Raw genomic sequence first — 18,671 nt, forward strand, 5'->3', positions numbered from 1 at the left:
CATCATGAGAATTTCACGTTCCACCTCATCACCATGAGAATCTCCCGTTCAACCTCATCATGATGAGAATCTCCCGTTCCACCTCATCATGATGAGAATCTCCCATTCCACCTCATCACCATGAGAATCTCCCGTTCCACCTCATTACCATGAGAATCTCCCGTTCCACCTCATCATGATGAGAATCTCGCGTTCCACCTCATCACCATGAGAATCTCCCGTTCCACCTCATCATGATGAGAATCTCCCGTTCCACCTCATCATGATGAGAATCTCCCGTTCCACCTCATCACCATGAGAATCTCCCGTTCCACCTCATTATGATGAGAATCTACCGTTCCACCTCATTACCATGAGAATCTCCCGTTCCACCTCATCACCATGAGAACTTCCCGTTCCACCTCATCATGATGAGAATCTCCCGTTCCACCTCATCAACATGAGAATCTCCCGTTCCACCTCATTATGATGAGAATCTCCCGTTCCACCTCATTACCATGAGAATCTCCCGTTCCACCTCATCACCATGAGAACTTCCCGTTCCACGTCATCATGATGAGAATCTCCCGTTCCACGTCATCACCATGAGAATCTCCCGTTCCACCTCATCATGATGAGAATCTCCTGTTGCACCTCATCATGATGAGAATCTCCCGTTCCACCTCATCACCATGAGAACCTCCCGTTCCACCTCATCACCATGAGAATCTCCCGTTCCACCTCATTACCATGAGAATCTCCTGTTCCACCTCATCATGATGAGAATCTCCCGTTCAATATCACCATGAGAATCTCCCGTTCCACCTCATCTTCATGAGAATCTCCCGTTCCACCTCATCACCATGAGAATCTCCCGTTCCACCTCATTACCATGAGAATCTCCCGTTCCACCTCATCATGATGAGAATCTCCTGTTCCACCTCATCATGATGAGAATCTCCCGTTCCACCTCATCACCATGAGAACCTCCCGTTCCACCACATCATGATGAGGATCTCCCGTTCCACCCCATCTTTATGAGAATCTCCCGTTTCACCTCATCATAATGAGAACCTCCCGTTCCACCTCATCATGATGAGAATCTCCCGTTCCACCTCATCATGATGAGAATCTCCTGTTCCACCTCATCACCATGAGAATCTTCCGTTCCACCTCATCATGATGAGAATCTCCCGATCCACCTCATCATGATGAGAATCTCCCGTTCCACCTCATCATGATGATAATCTCCCGTTCCACATCACCATGAGAATCTCCCGTTCCACCTCATTACCATGAGAATCTCCTGTTCCACCTCATCATGATGAGAATCTCCCGTTCAATTTCACCATGAGAATCTCCCGTTCCACCTCATCTTCATGAGAATCTCCCGTTCCACATCCCCATGAGAATCTCCCTTTCCACCACATCATCATGAGAATTTCACGTTCCACCTCATCACCATGAGAATCTCCCGTTCAACCTCATCATGATGAGAATCTCCCGTTCCACCTCATCATGATGAGAATCTCCCATTCCACCTCATCACCATGAGAATCTCCCGTTCCACCTCATTACCATGAGAATCTCCCGTTCCACCTCATCATGATGAGAATCTCGCGTTCCACCTCATCACCATGAGAATCTCCCGTTCCACCTCATCATGATGAGAATCTCCCGTTCCACCTCATCATGATGAGAATCTCCCGTTCCACCTCATCACCATGAGAATCTCCCGTTCCACCTCATTATGATGAGAATCTACCGTTCCACCTCATTACCATGAGAATCTCCCGTTCCACCTCATCACCATGAGAACTTCCCGTTCCACCTCATCATGATGAGAATCTCCCGTTCCACCTCATCAACATGAGAATCTCCCGTTCCACCTCATTATGATGAGAATCTCCCGTTCCACCTCATTACCATGAGAATCTCCCGTTCCACCTCATCACCATGAGAACTTCCCGTTCCACGTCATCATGATGAGAATCTCCCGTTCCACGTCATCACCATGAGAATCTCCCGTTCCACCTCATCATGATGAGAATCTCCTGTTGCACCTCATCATGATGAGAATCTCCCGTTCCACCTCATCACCATGAGAACCTCCCGTTCCACCTCATCACCATGAGAATCTCCCGTTCCACCTCATTACCATGAGAATCTCCTGTTCCACCTCATCATGATGAGAATCTCCCGTTCAATTTCACCATGAGAATCTCCCGTTCCACCTCATCTTCATGAGAATCTCCCGTTCCACCTCATCACCATGAGAATCTCCCGTTCCACCTCATTACCATGAGAATCTCCCGTTCCACCTCATCATGATGAGAATCTCCTGTTCCACCTCATCATGATGAGAATCTCCCGTTCCACCTCATCACCATGAGAACCTCCCGTTCCACCACATCATGATGAGGATCTCCCGTTCCACCCCATCTTTATGAGAATCTCCCGTTTCACCTCATCATAATGAGAACCTCCCGTTCCACCTCATCATGATGAGAATCTCCCGTTCCACCTCATCATGATGAGAATCTCCTGTTCCACCTCATCACCATGAGAATCTCCCGTTCCACCTCATCATGATGAGAATCTCCCGATCCACCTCATCATGATGAGAATCTCCCGTTCCACCTCATCATGATGATAATCTCCCGTTCCACATCACCATGAGAATCACCCGTTCCACCACATCATCATGAGAATCTCCCGTTCCACCTCATCATGATGAGAATCTCCCGTTCCACCTCATCACCATGAGAACCTCCCGTTCCACCTCATCACCATGAGAATCTCCCGTTCCACCTCATTACCATGAGAATCTCCTGTTCCACCTCATCACCATGAGAATCTCCCGTTCCACCTCATCATGATGAGAATCTCCCGATCCACCTCATCATGATGAGAATCTCCCGTTCCACCTCATCATGATGATAATCTCCCGTTCCACATCACCATGAGAATCTCACGTTCCACCACATCATCATGAGAATCTCCCGTTCCACCTCATCATCATGAGAATCTCCCGTTCCACCTCATCACCATGAGAACCTCCCGTTCCACCTCATCACCATGAGAATCTCCCGTTCCACCTCATTACCATGAGAATCTCCCGTTCCACCTCATCATGATGAGAATCTCCCGTTCCACCTCATCACCATGAGAATCTCCCATTCCACCTCATCACCATGAGAATCTCCCGTTCCACCTTATCACCATGAGAACTTTCCGTTCCACCTCATCATGATGAGAATCTCGCGTTCCACCTCATCACCATGAGAATCTCCCGTTCCACCTCATCATGATGAGAATCTCCCGTTCCACCTCATCATGATGAGAATCTCCCATTCCACCTCATCATGATGAGAATCTCCCGTTCCACCTCATCATGATGAGAAACTCCCGTTCCACATCACCATGAGAATCTCCCGTTCCACCTCATCATGATGAGAATCTCCCGTTCCACCTCATCATGATGAGAATCTCCCATTCCACCTCATCACCATGAGAATCTCCCGTTCCACCTCATTACCATGAGAATCTCCCGTTCCACCTCATCATGATGAGAATCTCCTGTTCCACCTCATCATGATGAGAATCTCCCGTTCCACCTCATCACCATGCGAACCTCCCGTTCCACCACATCATGATGAGGATCTCCCGTTCCACCTCATCTTTATGAGAATCTCCCGTTCCACCTCATCACCATGAGAATCTCCCGTTCCACCTCATTATGATGAGAATCTCCCGTTCCACCTCATTACCATGAGAATCTCCCGTTCCACCTCATCACCATGAGAACTTCCCGTTCCACCTCATGATGAGAATCTCCTGTTCGCCCTCATCATGATGAGAATCTCACATTCCACCTCATCATGATGAGAATCTCCCGTTCCACCTCATCATGATGAGAATCTCCCGTTCCACCTCATGATGAGAATCTCCTGTTCCACCTCATTATGATGAGAATCTCCCATTCCACCTCATCACCATGAGAATCTCCCGTTCCACCTCATTACCATGAGAATCTCCCATTCCACCTCATCATGATGAGAATCTCGCGTTCCACCTCATCACCATGAGAATCTCCCGTTCCACCTCATCATGATGAGAATCTCCCGTTCCACCTCATCATGATGAGAATCTCCCATTCCACCTCATCACCATGAGAACTTCCCGTTCCACCTCATCATAATGAGAATCTCCCGTTCCACATCATCACCATGAGAATCTCCCGTTCCACCTCATCATGATGAGAATCTGCCGTTCCACCTCATCATGATGAGAATCTCCCGTTCCACCTCATCACCATGAGAATCTCCCGTTCCACCTCATTACCATGAGAATCTCCCGTTCCACCTCATCATGATGAGAATCTCCTTTTCCACCTCATCATGATGAGAATCTCCCGTTCCACCTCATCACCATGAGAACCTCCCGTTCCACCACATCATGATGAGGATCTCCCGTTCCACCTCATCTTTATGAGAATCTCCCGTTTCACCTCATCATAATGAGAATCTCCCGTTCCACATCATCACCATGAGAACCCTACTGTTCCACCTCATCATGATGAGGATCTCCCGTTCCACCTCATCATGATGAGAATCTCCCGTTCCACCTCATCACCATGAGAACTTCCCGTTCCACCTCATCATGATGAGAATCTCCCGTTCCACCTCATCACCATGAGAATCTCCCGTTCCACCTCATCATAATGAGAATCTCCCGTTCCACATCATCACCATGAGAATCTCCCGTTCCACCTCATCATGATGAGAATCTGCCGTTCCACCTCATCATGATGAGAATCTCCCGTTCCACCTCATCACCATGAGAATCTCCCGTTCCACCTCATTACCATGAGAATCTCCCGTTCCACCTCATCATGATGAGAATCTCCTGTTCCACCTCATCATGATGAGAATCTCCCGTTCCACCTCATCACCATGAGAACCTCCCGTTCCACCACATCATGATGAGGATCTCCCGTTCCACCTCATCTTTATGAGAATCTCCCGTTTCACCTCATCATAATGAGAATCTCCCGTTCCACATCATCACCATGAGAACCCTACCGTTCCACCTCATCATGATGAGAATCTCCCGTTCCACCTCATCATGATGAGAATCTCCTGTTCCACCTCATCACCATGAGAATCTCCCGTTCCACCTCATCATGATGAGAATCTCCCGATCCACCTCATCATGATGAGAATCTCCCGTTCCACCTCATCATGATGAGGATCTCCTGTTCCACCTCATCACCATGAGAATCTCCCGTTCCACCTCATCATGATGAGAATCTCCCGATCCACCTCATCATGATGAGAATCTCCCGTTCCACCTCATCATGATGAGAATCTCCCGTTCCACCTCATCACCATGAGAACTTCCCGTTCCACGTCATCATGATGAGAATCTCCCGTTCCACCTCATCACCATGAGAATCTCCCGTTCCACCTCATCATAATGAGAATCTCCCATTCCACATCATCACCATGAGAATCTCCCGTTCCACCTCATCATGATGAGAATCTGCCGTTCCACCTCATCATGATGAGAATCTCCCGTTCCACCTCATCACCATGAGAATCTCCCGTTCCACCTCATTACCATGAGAATCTCCCGTTCCACCTCATCATGATGAGAATCTCCTGTTCCACCTCATCATGATGAGAATCTCCCGTTCCACCTCATCACCATGAGAACCTCCCGTTCCACCACATCATGATGAGGATCTCCGGTTCCACCTCATCTTTATGAGAATCTCCCGTTTCACCTCATCATAATGAGAATCTCCCGTTCCACATCATCACCATGAGAACCCTACCGTTCCACCTCATCATGATGAGGATCTCCCGTTCCACCTCATCATGATGAGAATCTCCCGTTCCACATCATCACCATGAGAACCTCCCGTTCCACCTCATCATGATGAGAATCTCCCGTTCCACCTCATCATGATGAGAATCTCCTGTTCCACCTCATCACCATGAGAATCTCCCGTTCCACCTCATCATGATGAGAATCTCCCGATCCACCTCATCATGATGAGAATCTCCCGTTCCACCTCATCATGATGATAATCTCCCGTTCCACATCACCATGAGAATCTCCCGTTCCACCACATCATCATGAGAATCTCCCGTTCCACCTCATCAAGATGAGAATCTCCCGTTCCACCTCATCACCATGAGAACCTCCCGTTCCACCTCATCACCATGAGAATCTCCCGTTCCACCTCATTACCATGAGAATCTCCCGTTCCACCTCATCATGATGAGAATCTCCCATTCCACCTCATCACCATGAGAATCTCCCATTCCACCTCATCACCATGAGAATCTCCCGTTCCACCTCATCACCATGAGAACTTCCCGTTCCACCTCATCATGATGAGAATCTCGCGTTCCACCTCATCACCATGAGAATCTCCCGTTCCTCCTCATCATGATGAGAATCTCCCGTTCCACCTCATCATGATGAGAATCTCCCATTCCACCTCATCATGATGAGAATCTCCCGTTCCACCTCATCATGATGAGAATCTCCCGTTCCACCTCATCATGATGAGAATCTCCCATTCCACCTCATCACCATGAGAATCTCCCGTTCCACCTCATCATGATGAGAATCTCCCGTTCCACCTCATCACCATGAGAATCTCCCGTTCCACCTCATCATGATGAGAATCTCCCGTTCCACCTCATCACCATGATAATCTCCCGTTCCACCTCATCACCATGAGAATCTCCCGTTCCACCTCATTATGATGAGAATCTCCCGTTCCACCTCATTACCATGAGAATCTCCCGTTCCACCTCATCACCATGAGAACTTCCCATTCCACCTCATCATGATGAGAATCTCCTGTTCCACCTCATCATGATGAGAGTCTCCCGTTCCACCTCATGATGAGAATCTCCCGTTCCACCTCATCATGATGAGAATCTCCCGTTCCACCTCATCACCATGAGAATCTCCCGTTCCACCTCATGATGAGAATCTCCTGTTCCACCTCATCATGATGAGAATCTCCCGTTCCACCTCATCACCATGAGAATCTCCCGTTCCACCTCATCATGATGAGAATCTCCCATTCCACCTCATCATGATGAGAATCTCCTGTTCCACCTCATTACGATGAGAATCTCCCGTTCCACCTCATCATGATGAGAATCTCCCATTCCACCTCATCATGATGAGAATCTCCTGTTCCACCTCATTACGATGAGAATCTCCCGTTCCACCTCACCTCGATTAGCTACACTGTGGTCATGGCAGGATGGATCCATTTTGTCATGATGTTTCCAGTAGATTCTGATCCTACCATGTGAATGTGGAGCTTAACTGGAGACTCATCCGACCAGCAACGTTTCTCCATCTTCTATTGTCCAGTTCTGGTGAGTCTATGTGAATTGTAGCCTCAGTTTCCTGTTCTTACTGACAGGAGGGAACCCTCTGTGGTCTTCTGCTGCATTCTGGTCCAGACAACTGCTGCTGCTGGATATTTTCTCTTCTTCAGACCTTGTCTGGAAACCCTGGAGATGGCTCATGTGACAGATAAGACTTTGGCTACAGTTCAGTCGGGTGCATCTAAACTGTTTGTTTGTCAACGTGCACCGATCCGTCAGTCAGGGAATCACTCTGAGGCTTCTCAGCTGTAGTTTATCACCAACAGGAGTACCTGAGTTCTCTGTAAAAAATCCAAAGCAATTATTGGAGAGCAGCGATTCTCTGCAGTCTAATAGTGCTCTCCAAGTTCTTTTCTGGCTTTTAAAGTAATTCATGATTGATCGCTAATTATCGGTGACGGGGCCCCTGGAGAGGCCCCTCTTTCCTTTTTCACAGCGTGAAAGCAGCTATATCTTTTAAACAGCCGAGTCTGCGCCCAGTTCTCGCAGCTCAATAGTCTTCAGGATGTTTGAATAATCATCATGGCTATTTTTTTCTTCCCCAATAAAGAAGGTAGAGCTGCTTAACAATAAAGCACTGGAATCCCAATAACACAGTGGTGACTGGTGCAATAGTCTGGCATGCAGGAAAATGGCCGTGATAATCAAAGATGGCCTCATAACTTTCAGGAATGCATCCATACCAGCCAGCTGCTGAACTTTAATCCTCACGCCGGAAATCAAATAACTCTGCTTGTGCTTTTCTGTCGTATTGACTGTGGTGCACAATCAAAAACAGCATTGATAAGCTTCCCTGCATAATGACAGGAGGGTCTCTTAATAGCGTAGCGATTGATGAGAGCTGCTTGGATGTGAATCACTCTGCCACCTCGCCAACAGAAGCATTAACAAAGAACGTCATCGATGACTATGTATTTATTTCTTTCAAGGGCGGATCAATTTAGGCGCAGGTTTTTTTTTCTTGGAAATCTATTTGTTCAATTTGCAGCGTGCAGCAGGATCTACTCTATAAAAGTAGAGCTGGTGTGAGCTGCTGTCCTGCACTACGAAGAGGCACCGAGGGCTTCAGAGGCTGCAGCTGGAAGGCACTGCAGGTAAGATCATGGCTTGTTGATTACAGCACTTTACTTTTCATTTATTATGATCTTTTCATAGGAGCCTGTTCTGGGTAGATGCTAAAGAAGCAGCAGAAAAGCATGACCGAAGCCAAGTGATGAAAAATCAACACAATCAATAAAAAGTGATAATAAGCTGTTTTTACTGGTTCCTTCTTATATTTGAGGATTTTTTTTTTTTTTTTTAGGTAAATTTGCAGGTAAATATTAAAGGAAACCAGTTAGCCATTAGCCTAATAGCTAATAAACTCATTCATTCATTTTCTTAACCATGTAGTCCAACTCAGGGTCGCGGGAAGCCGGAGTCTGTCCCGGCATTCACTGAGCGGGAGGAAGGTAGACCTGGACAGGTGTTGCATAATGAACATGTACTGAATATTCTGCATGTTTGTGGGAAACAGTCAGACTGGCTGCTGCTTAGTAAACACACACACAGGGGGCATAAAACCAGTTAGTTCTGAGACTGGTAATCTTCTTCGTAAGCATCTTTATTTTCTATAGATTCTTATTAACTCAACGAAATGAGACAAACATGAAGATATGGATCAGTCTGGGAACTGATCAGAGACATGATCAGACCCCAAAACTAACGTTAACAACAAGTTGCACATTTCCATGTGAGTATTCCAGATCTGTTGCTTCCTTTGGGACTGAAGGATCAGGATATGGCCTGGATCTACAGTCTTTAGGAGGCGTCCTTCTCCTTAGGACATCAGTTTCCATCCGTCCGTCCTGCTGGTTGGTGCAATAACTGCCTCATGGTGTCTGCTGTCTGCCTGTAGGACACAACTAGTTGTTTTCTGCCTTAAAAAAGCAAAATATGTGTCGACATGCTGGAAAAAGGCATGAAAATATCCTCCTGCAGATCATTGACTTGTTGAGCTTGTGTTTAATTTAATTTATAATGAAGTTCAGCGTGTGAAAGTATGCAAAAAGTGCAGTTAAAAACACAACTTTCTCCAAATCTGGCCCTCCGGGGGCCACAGACAGGAGAAGGAAAAGACTGGTGGGGATTGCAGTGAGTTTGAGGTGCAGAGGGGGGTGCTGGAGCTCCATGCGCTGCCTTCATCTGGCTGTTCGAGCCGTCTCTCACGTTGTCTCACAGTCTGCCGCTTTGTTTTGAAGCCTCATCTGAGTCATTTAATCATGGTTCCAGCCTGCATGTCGCCTCGTTACAGCTAATAAAACATGTGCACACAAATCGCACCGATCTATGGCTTGTCATGCAATTAGAGCGTGTTGGGTGGAGGTTAAGAAGGGACTTGCACATCGATAAGTTACCTCATTACCTCGTCCATCAACGCACCCTAAGAACAATAACTGCTTCAAAAAATCAATTCATGCTTTTATTGAGAGGCGGAATGGTTTCAGAGGGATCGTTTAAATCTGTCACCCTCTAATTAACCGAATCTGAAGAAATTAATCAGCTGATATTTTCCCCTTCTTGCTTTTAATTTAGTAAAGCTGCAACAATGCAAGATAATCCAGAATGAGATGCTTTAAATGAAAGAATCAGTCCATTAAAGCTGAAAATGATCCGGACGTGTTGACACGTGTAAGACGGGAGAGGTACTGATGTTCCCGCCTCTTGGAGCATTAATGCCTCGGTTTTGGGAACCAGGAGAGGAATTGCAGACGGTGTTCAGAGTAAACTCCTGAACGATGTGCGAACGCGATCCAGTTCCAGTTTATGTTTCCACTCAGAGTGTTTGAGGATTAAATTTATGTCACAGCAGTAAAATGGGATCATACAGAAAACACACTGCTAACGTGTGTGTGTTCTTCAGCTGCTTCTCATTGGTTTATTGACTGGAGAAACGAGAAAACAAACAACGACCTTACCACCATTATTGCCTTGACCCCCCCCCCTTCAGCAGGGGTTCTGCTGGCGTGCTGCACGCCACCACAGCCCCTCACACACGTGTGTTTGCACAGGAGCAGGTGGACAGGCGCTCTTCTTCTATTGCCTGTAAACGGCTGTCAGTTCGCGGTCTTTTCAGGCGGCCGCTGGAGTAAAGGTTGATGGGGGTCTGCAGTGTTTGTATAGCCTGCTCCGCCTCATCCCAGACAGGCTGCGGAGGCGGCAGGCTGCGGCCAAGAGGGCAGCGGAGTCGGAGTTAATGACAGGGCTTTGTTCAGCGTTGGGTCTCCTGTCGGGGCAGACCAGAGCCAGACAATAGCCGGGGTCACAGGTCCTCGGAGAGCGGGGTCAGGGGGTTAACGTGTCAGTCTGAGCTGAGAGAGCAGGTCAGTGTGGTCTGCAGTCGCAGGATCAGATGCTCTGACACGGCCAAGGCCACTTTGTCTGCTTTCCACTGGCAGCCATGCTGCCCTTTCCCAGGTGCTGATTACATAACTCAGACGTCGCTGGATCCATGTTGGCAGGAGATGAGATTAAATGATGTAAAGACTGTTATTGTCATTTAAAACTGTCCTCTGTTGCCATGGAGATAACGACGTCACATAAAAAATAAGACAAACATGAAGTAAGTGGCAGATGGTTTAAGTGTTAAAAGTGTGTAAAGCAGCAGCAGCAGGCGAGTGGACTCTCCAGTCCAGCTGCATCAGATCGCCGCTGCATGGAAACTAAAAAAAAAAGCGGCGCCGACCAAACGCCGACCCAGCAGACGAAGAGCTTCTGCTTGTTTAAAACTCAACTTTCTTTTAAGCTGCTTGTCTTTCCACAGCCCGCAGCTCCCCCCCCCCCACCACCACCGACGAGAGCAAATGCGTCCTTGAATACACCTGTGCACCTTTAGATCATGCACGGGGAGGGAAGTATGTGCACCTTCCACATGAACCCTGCAGTGGTTTAATCACGTCTCTGGAAGCGACGCCGCTGACACCTCCAAGCTCTCCCCTCTCCCCCCTCTCCCCCCGTCTGCCACCATGACCTCGGCACATGCTGCTCTGGTGCATCCAGCTGTGGAGCTGACCTCCCATCTTCACTGTTTCCCATAACCTCTGACCCCGCCGGGTCAAGCCTGCCAACGTCTGGACCTCCTCCTCTTCCACCTGCCTCTTATCTCCACCCTGCAGACGGACTACTTGCTGCTCTGGGATAAACTTCAGGCCACACATCCCTGAACTGGTCGCTGAAGTTCAGTTTGAAGTGGCGCAGACAGAGATGCCGCAGGAACTTTGCCTCCCTCTCTCTGTCCTCGTTCTACAGCCCAGTTTCTTCCACGGCGTCCTGCTTGCTGGGACGGATCTGGGTCAGTGTGGGGTGACTGGGAAAGGACCGACACGAGGAGGACTCTCTGAAGGAACATGTCAGGAAGTGCTTCCAGAAGGAGGACTTTGCAGGTCTGAAGGAATGAGGACTCTCCTGAAGACGTGAGATGAGAGCAGATCCAGGCTGCATGACTCCAGGCAGGTTTTGTTTCCGCTGTCGTTTCATATCGAATATTTCAACGTTTAAATGTTGGCAAAGAGCAGCAATGTGCAGAAAAGCTGAAGAGTCTGAGTTCCTGGTTTTCCTGTTTTTCCTCCTCCTGCAGAACGGGGGTGGGGGGGGGGGGGGGGGGGGGGGGGGGGGCAAGTGGACTTTGGTCTGGCTGCAGCATTAATGATCCCTGCTGAACTGAGCGACAGAGTGAGCGGGGAGGTGGAGGAGCTGTCATGGAGGAGGGGGGAAGCCAGGCGAGGGAGGAAGTGAGCGTGCCTCTGGGTTGTGGGCATGCTCAGTAGAGTTTGCCTTGCAGCCTCAGATCCAGCCTCTAAATTTGAACAGAGGAGATGAGGGGACTGAGCAGACTTCTGTTGCTGCTCCCGCTCTGTTCTCCCTCCTCTCACGCTGGAGGAGAGCAGAAGGAGGTGCACGGTTCCAGCTCGTCCAACACGAGAAGAAGAGCAGGAGCGATGAAGAGACTCCTTCATTCCCTCCTCTTCCTCAGAGAGCAGGAGGACCAAGTTGAAGAGGCAGTCAGGAGGAGACGAGAGGCTGCCGGCGCTGTTTGCTCTGCTGTCCAGGTCAGTCCCACAGAGAGCCGCTCAGTTCTCTGCATGTGTGTGTGTGTGTGTGTGTGCTTCCTGGCTGTTTATGCAGTGTGTTCTGCTGGGGGGAGTGTGTTCTGCTGGAGGAGTGTGTTCTGCTGGAGGAGTGTGTTCTGCTGGGGGAGTGTGTTCTGCTGGAGGAGTGTGTTCTGCTGGAGGAGTGTGTTCTGCTGGGGGGAGTGTGTTCTGCTGGAGGAGTGTGTTCTGCTGGAGGAATGTGTTCTGTTGGAGGAGTGTGTTCTGCTGGGGGGAGTGTGTTCTGTTGGAGGAGTGTGTTCTGCTGGAGGAGTGTGTTCTGTTGGAGGAGTGTGTTCTGCTGGGGGGAGTGTGTTCTGTTGGAGGAGTGTGTTCTGCTGGGGGGAGTGTGTTCTGCTGGAGGAGTGTGTTCTGCTGGGGGGAGTGTGTTCTGCTGGGGGGAGTGTGTTCTGCTGGAGGAGTGTGTTCTGCTGGAGGAGTGTGTTCTGTTGGAGGAGTGTGTTCTGCTGGGGGGAGTGTGTTCTGCTGGAGGAGTGTGTTCTGCTGGGGGGAGTGTGTTCTGCTGGGGGAGTGTGTTCTGTTGGAGGAGTGTGTTCTGCTGGAGGAGTGTGTTCTGCTGGGGGAGTGTGTTCTGTTGGAGGAGTGTGTTCTGCTGGAGGAGTGTGTTCTGCTGGAGGAGTGTGTTCTGTTGGAGGAGTGTGTTCTGCTGGGGGGAGTGTGTTCTGCTGGAGGAGTGTGTTCTGCTGGGGGAGTGTGTTCTGCTGGGGGAGTGTGTTCTGCTGGAGGAGTGTGTTCTGCTGGAGGAGTGTGTTCTGCTGGGGGAGTGTGTTCTGCTGGGGGAGTGTGTTCTGCTGGGGGAGTGTGTTCTGCTGGAGGAGTGTGTTCTGCTGGAGGAGTGTGTTCTGCTGGGGGGAGTGTGTTCTGTTGGAGGAGTGTGTTCTGCTGGAGGAGTGTGTTCTGTTGGAGGAGTGTGTTCTGCTGGGGGGAGTGTGTTCTGTTGGAGGAGTGTGTTCTGCTGGGGGGAGTGTGTTCTGCTGGAGGAGTGTGTTCTGCTGGGGGGAGTGTGTTCTGCTGGGGGGAGTGTGTTCTGCTGGAGGAGTGTGTTCTGCTGGGGGAGTGTGTTCTGCTGGGGGAGTGTGTTCTGCTGGAGGAGTGTGTTCTGTTGGAGGAGTGTGTTCTGCTGGAGGAGTGTGTTCTGCTGGGGGAGTGTGTTCTGCTGGGGGAGTGTGTTCTGCTGGAGGAGTGTGTTCTGCTGGGGGGAGTGTGTTCTGCTGGAGGAGTGTGTTCTGCTGGGGGGAGTGTGTTCTGCTGGGGGGAGTGTGTTCTGCTGGAGGAGTGTGTTCTGCTGGGGGAGTGTGTTCTGTTGGAGGAGTGTGTTCTGCTGGAGGAGTGTGTTCTGCTGGGGGAGTGTGTTCTGTTGGAGGAGTGTGTTCTGTTGGAGGAGTGTGTTCTGCTGGAGGAGTGTGTTCTGCTGGGGGAGTGTGTTCTGCTGGAGGAGTGTGTTCTGCTGGGGGGAGTGTGTTCTGCTGGGGGAGTGTGTTCTGCTGGAGGAGTGTGTTCTGCTGGGGGGAGTGTGTTCTGCTGGAGGAGTGTGTTCTGCTGGGGGAGTGTGTTCTGCTGGAGGAGTGTGTTCTGCTGGGGGGAGTGTGTTCTGCTGGAGGAGTGTGTTCTGCTGGGGGGAGTGTGTTCTGCTGGAGGAGTGTGTTCTGCTGGGGGAGTGTGTTCTGCTGGGGGGAGTGTGTTCTGCTGGGGGAGTGTGTTCTGCTGGAGGAGTGTGTTCTGCTGGGGGAGTGTGTTCTGCTGGAGGAGTGTGTTCTGCTGGAGGAGTGTGTTCTGCTGGGGGGAGTGTGTTCTGCTGGGGGGAGTGTGTTCTGCTGGAGGAGTGTGTTCTGCTGGGGGAGTGTGTTCTGCTGGGGGAGTGTGTTCTGCTGGAGGAGTGTGTTCTGCTGGGGGAGTGTGTTCTGCTGGGGGAGTGTGTTCTGCTGGAGGAGTGTGTTCTGCTGGGGGAGTGTGTTCTGCTGGGGGAGTGTGTTCTGCTGGGGGAGTGTGTTCTGCTGGAGGAGTGTGTTCTGCTGGGGGGAGTGTGTTCTGCTGGAGGAGTGTGTTCTGCTGGGGGGAGTGTGTTCTGCTGGAGGAGTGTGTTCTGTTGGAGGAGTGTGTTCTGCTGGGGGGAGTGTGTTCTGCTGGAGGAGTGTGTTCTGTTGGAGGAGTGTGTTCTGCTGGGGGGAGTGTGTTCTGCTGGGGGAGTGTGTTCTGCTGGGGGGAGTGTGTTCTGTTGGAGGAGTGTGTTCTGCTGGGGGGAGTGTGTTCTGCTGGAGGAGTGTGTTCTGCTGGAGGAGTGTGTTCTGTTGGAGGAGTGTGTTCTGCTGGGGGGAGTGTGTTCTGCTGGAGGAGTGTGTTCTGCTGGAGGAGTGTGTTCTGCTGGGGGGAGTGTGTTCTGCTGGGGGGAGTGTGTTCTGCTGGAGGAGTGTGTTCTGCTGGGGGAGTGTGTTCTGTTGGAGGAGTGTGTTCTGCTGGGGGAGTGTGTTCTGTTGGAGGAGTGTGTTCTGCTGGAGGAGTGTGTTCTGCTGGGGGAGTGTGTTCTGCTGGGGGAGTGTGTTCTGCTGGAGGAGTGTGTTCTGCTGGGGGAGTGTGTTCTGCTGGGGGGAGTGTGTTCTGCTGGAGGAGTGTGTTCTGCTGGGGGAGTGTGTTCTGCTGGGGGAGTGTGTTCTGTTGGAGGAGTGTGTTCTGCTGGAGGAGTGTGTTCTGTTGGAGGAGTGTGTTCTGCTGGAGGAGTGTGTTCTGTTGGAGGAGTGTGTTCTGCTGGGGGAGTTTTTTCTGCTGGGGGAGTGTGTTCTGCTGGAGGAGTGTGTTCTGCTGGGGGAGTGTGTTCTGCTGGGGGAGTGTGTTCTGTTGGAGGAGTGTGTTCTGTTGGAGGAGTGTGTTCTGCTGGGGGAGTGTGTTCTGTTGGAGGAGTGTGTTCTGCTGGAGGAGTGTGTTCTGCTGGGGGGAGTGTGTTCTGCTGGGGGAGTGTGTTCTGCTGGGGGAGTTTTTTCTGCTGGGGGAGTGTGTTCTGCTGGAGGAGTGTGTTCTGCTGGGGGAGTGTGTTCTGCTGGAGGAGTGTGTTCTGCTGGGGGAGTGTGTTCTGCTGGGGGGAGTGTGTTCTGCTGGGGGGAGTGTGTTCTGCTGGAGGAGTGTGTTCTGCTGGGGGAGTGTGTTCTGCTGGGGGAGTGTGTTCTGCTGGAGGAGTGTGTTCTGTTGGAGGAGTGTGTTCTGCTGGAGGAGTGTGTTCTGCTGGGGGAGTGTGTTCTGCTGGGGGAGTGTGTTCTGCTGGAGGAGTGTGTTCTGCTGGGGGGAGTGTGTTCTGCTGGAGGAGTGTGTTCTGCTGGGGGGAGTGTGTTCTGCTGGGGGGAGTGTGTTCTGCTGGAGGAGTGTGTTCTGCTGGGGGAGTGTGTTCTGTTGGAGGAGTGTGTTCTGCTGGAGGAGTGTGTTCTGCTGGGGGAGTGTGTTCTGTTGGAGGAGTGTGTTCTGTTGGAGGAGTGTGTTCTGCTGGGGGAGTGTGTTCTGCTGGAGGAGTGTGTTCTGCTGGAGGAGTGTGTTCTGCTGGGGGGAGTGTGTTCTGCTGGGGGAGTGTGTTCTGCTGGAGGAGTGTGTTCTGCTGGGGGAGTGTGTTCTGCTGGAGGAGTGTGTTCTGCTGGGGGAGTGTGTTCTGCTGGAGGAGTGTGTTCTGCTGGGGGGAGTGTGTTCTGCTGGAGGAGTGTGTTCTGCTGGGGGGAGTGTGTTCTGCTGGAGGAGTGTGTTCTGCTGGGGGAGTGTGTTCTGCTGGGGGGAGTGTGTTCTGCTGGGGGAGTGTGTTCTGCTGGAGGAGTGTGTTCTGCTGGGGGGAGTGTGTTCTGCTGGAGGAGTGTGTTCTGCTGGAGGAGTGTGTTCTGCTGGGGGGAGTGTGTTCTGCTGGGGGAGTGTGTTCTGCTGGAGGAGTGTGTTCTGCTGGGGGAGTGTGTTCTGCTGGGGGAGTGTGTTCTGCTGGAGGAGTGTGTTCTGCTGGGGAGTGTGTTCTGCTGGAGGAGTGTGTTCTGCTGGGGGAGTGTGTTCTGCTGGGGGAGTGTGTTCTGCTGGAGGAGTGTGTTCTGCTGGGGGGAGTGTGTTCTGCTGGAGGAGTGTGTTCTGCTGGGGGAGTGTGTTCTGCTGGAGGAGTGTGTTCTGTTGGAGGAGTGTGTTCTGCTGGGGGGAGTGTGTTCTGCTGGGGAGTGTGTTCTGCTGGGGGAGTGTGTTCTGCTGGAGGAGTGTGTTCTGCTGGAGGAGTGTGTTCTGCTGGGGGAGTGTGTTCTGCTGGAGGAGTGTGTTCTGCTGGAGGAGTGTGTTCTGTTGGAGGAGTGTGTTCTGCTGGGGGGAGTGTGTTCTGCTGGAGGAGTGTGTTCTGCTGGAGGAGTGTGTTCTGCTGGGGGGAGTGTGTTCTGCTGGGGGAGTGTGTTCTGCTGGAGGAGTGTGTTCTGCTGGGGGAGTGTGTTCTGCTGGAGGAGTGTGTTCTGCTGGGGGAGTGTGTTCTGTTGGAGGAGTGTGTTCTGCTGGAGGAGTGTGTTCTGCTGGGGGAGTGTGTTCTGCTGGGGAGTGTGTTCTGCTGGAGGAGTGTGTTCTGCTGGGGAGTGTGTTCTGCTGGGGGGAGTGTGTTTCTGCTGGAGGAGTGTGTTCTGCTGGGGGAGTGTGTTCTGCTGGGGAGTGTGTTCTGTTGGAGGAGTGTGTTCTGCTGGAGGAGTGTGTTCTGTTGGAGGAGTGTGTTCTGCTGGAGGAGTGTGTTCTGTTGGAGGAGTGTGTTCTGCTGGGGAGTTTTTCTGCTGGGGGAGTGTGTTCTGCTGGAGGAGTGTGTTCTGCTGGGGAGTGTGTTCTGCTGGGGGAGTGTGTTCTGTTGGAGGAGTGTGTTCTGTTGGAGGAGTGTGTTCTGCTGGGGAGTGTGTTCTGTTGGAGGAGTGTGTTCTGCTGGAGGAGTGTGTTCTGCTGGGGGAGTGTGTTCTGCTGGGGAGTGTGTTCTGCTGGGGAGTTTTTTCTGCTGGGGGAGTGTGTTCTGCTGGAGGAGTGTGTTCTGCTGGGGGAGTGTGTTCTGCTGGGGGAGTGTGTTCTGTTGGAGGAGTGTGTTCTGCTGGAGGAGTGTGTTCTGCTGGAGGAGTGTGTTCTGCTGGGGGAGTGTGTTCTGCTGGAGGAGTGTGTTCTGCTGGAGGAGTGTGTTCTGCTGGGGAGTGTGTTCTGCTGGGGGAGTGTGTTCTGCTGGGGAGTGTGTTCTGTTGGAGGAGTGTGTTCTGCTGGGGGAGTGTGTTCTGTGGAGGAGTGTGTTCTGCTGGGGAGTGTGTTCTGCTGGAGGAGTGTGTTCTGCTGGGGAGTGTGTTCTGCTGGGGGAGTGTGTTCTGTTGGAGGAGTGTGTTCTGTGGAGGAGTGTGTTCTGCTGGGGGAGTGTGTTCTGTTGAGGAGTGTGTTCTGCTGGAGGAGTGTGTTCTGCTGGAGGAGTGTGTTCTGCTGGGGGAGTGTGTTCTGCTGGGGAGTTTTTTCTTCTGGGGGAGTGTGTTCTGCTGGAGGAGTGTGTTCTGCTGGGGAGTGTGTTCTGCTGGGGGAGTGTGTTCTGTTGGAGGAGTGTGTTCTGTTGGAGGAGTGTGTTCTGCTGGGGGAGTGTGTTCTGTTGGAGGAGTGTGTTCTGCTGGGGGAGTGTGTTCTGTTGGAGGAGTGTGTTCTGCTGGGGAGTGTGTTCTGCTGGGGGGAGTGTGTTCTGCTGGAGGAGTGTGTTCTGCTGGAGGAGTGTGTTCTGTTGGAGGAGTGTGTTCTGCTGGGGGAGTGTGTTCTGCTGGAGGAGTGTGTTCTGCTGGGGGGAGTGTGTTCTGCTGGGGGAGTGTGTTCTGCTGGAGGAGTGTGTTCTGCTGGAGGAGTGTGTTCTGTGGAGGAGTGTGTTCTGCTGGAGGAGTGTGTTCTGCTGGAGGAGTGTGTTCTGTTGGAGGAGTGTGTTCTGCTGGGGGAGTGTGTTCTGCTGGGGGAGTGTGTTCTGCTGGAGGAGTGTGTTCTGCTGGGGAGTGTGTTCTGCTGGAGGAGTGTGTTCTGCTGGGGGGAGTGTGTTCTGCTGGGGAGTGTGTTCTGTTGGAGGAGTGTGTTCTGCTGGGGGAGTGTTGTTCTGTTGGAGGAGTGTGTTCTGCTGGGGGAGTGTGTTCTGCTGGGGAGTGTGTTC

Source organism: Telmatherina bonti, assembly GCF_933228915.1.
Source record: "Telmatherina bonti genome assembly, chromosome: 9".
Taxonomy (NCBI): Eukaryota; Metazoa; Chordata; class Actinopteri; order Atheriniformes; family Telmatherinidae; genus Telmatherina; species Telmatherina bonti.